We start from the raw sequence: 1,996 nt of genomic DNA, 5'->3' as shown, positions 1-1,996 counted from the left end.
TGTTTGTTTGTTTGGAATTAAGCACAAAACTACACAATGGGCTACCTGTGCTCTGCCCAACACGTGTATCTACGCCAGATTTCTAGCGTTGTAAGTCAGCAGACATTCCGCTGTGCCACTGGGGGGGGGGGGGGGGGGGAGGCAAGAAGGTTTTTCCTGCACAATCTCAGCTGTTTGTTTGTTTGGAATTAAGCACAAAACTACACAATGGGCTACCTGTGCTCTGCCCAACACGTGTATCTACACCAGATTTCTAGCGTTGTAAGTCAGCAGACATCCGCTGTGCCACTGGGGGGCGGAAAAGCAATAAAATGTAATGGTGGGAAAGTGATAACTTGATGTTCAATGAACTAATAAGGAACCTTTTAACAGTCATTTTAAAGTTGTACAGATAGATAAGAGATTACCATTAATGCAGTCCGTACGTATATTTTCAAGAAGTACGTTTCAGTACAGCACTCAAAAAAACAAATATTTTTATCCATTGCTTCACGTACAGTGTTTTAAATATTTAAGGATTTATTCCTTTCGTGATGGGCTGTAGCATAAAATGTTGTTTTGTGTAACATTTAACCTATAAAAAGTTTTCACTACAACGATTACAGTTTAGAAAAACTGTCTTTCATTATAAACTGACGAACGTATATGTGACTCATTGTGGAGCTAAAGCTTTATTCTTCAGGTTTGTTTATGTGGCTAAAAGGACGGGCTTATATACTAAAAAAGAGGGCGCCTGGAACAGACTAGAGTTGCCAGGAAAAGTCATGATTCTTCTAGAAACTCCGGCGCGCATGCTCCCAGCGTCGCGTGACTTTCGCTGTCGAAACATTATGTTACATTCAAGGTGCTGTTTATAATCTAATTTGACGTGTTATGTTAGCTTTTTTAAATCACGAACTTATCACTACATAACGGTGATGAACATTAAACAAATTACCTTCAATATGAGTTTTATTAATTATTATTTAATGGAAAATAACAAACAATATTGTTTGTAATATTGTACAAAACAAAGAAACTAGTTTTGAAGTTTTACAACAACAAACAAAAATCTAATAAAGTATTAGAGATTATAAATTCACTAAAAAATCATAATATTTATATACTAAAAAAAAGTATATTTCAAATTACTGAAATACGAACCACCAAAATATATATACTGATGTAATTGTTTCTTAATACATACATTTTGCATGAGAATATATAGTGTTTTAGCAACAATGATTGTATCTATTACCTTCAGTTCCACATGAAGAATAATGAAATGTCCCTTATTCAATAGCCTGTTTCAAACTTTGTTATCCTGTTTAAGTGATAATGAACGAACTTGTTAGACTCCAGGGCAATAGTTATGGTAATAAAGTTGAGAAATAACTTATATTCAGCAGCCCGTTCTACGTTTTGTTGAAAATTACTTTTTCTCCCTCATCATAAGAGTTTTCTGAATAAACTTTGTGATTAGCTTACGTAAATAAACGTTTCAAGGATTGTACAAATAAAAAAATGTATTTTTCTATTATTATTTTATGAGAAAGACGCAGGTGCAGACGCCTCTATGACACGCCCTATTCTCGTGAAAGGGTGGAGACCATTATTACATACTGAAACTTAGGCTGGCACGTTCTAAACAGAAAGCAAAAACAAAAAACAAAAAAAAACGAAATTTTTGTCTGTAACTATATGTATATACAGAAAGAAAGAAAAAAGTTTTGGCAATATATTCTTCGTTGCTTTTTAGACCCAGTTATATAGCTTTCTTCGTATTCTTCAGGTTTGTTTATGTGGCTAAAAGGACAGCTTTAGCTCCACAATGAGTCACATATACGTTCGTCAGTTTATAATGAAAGATAGTCTTCGTTGCTTTTTAGACCAGTTATATATCTTTCTTCGGGCAAATAAAGCGGAGAAATGAATGTCAGATAGATAGATATAGAGACAGATAATTGAGTCAAGCGAGCGGTAGTGACGGTAATATAAAGTGTGTGGTTTGTTATCG

This window comes from Limulus polyphemus, unplaced genomic scaffold (assembly GCF_000517525.1).
Source record: "Limulus polyphemus unplaced genomic scaffold, Limulus_polyphemus-2.1.2 Scaffold2498, whole genome shotgun sequence".
Lineage (NCBI taxonomy): Eukaryota > Metazoa > Arthropoda > Merostomata > Xiphosura > Limulidae > Limulus > Limulus polyphemus.
This window is presented reverse-complemented; position numbering follows the sequence as displayed.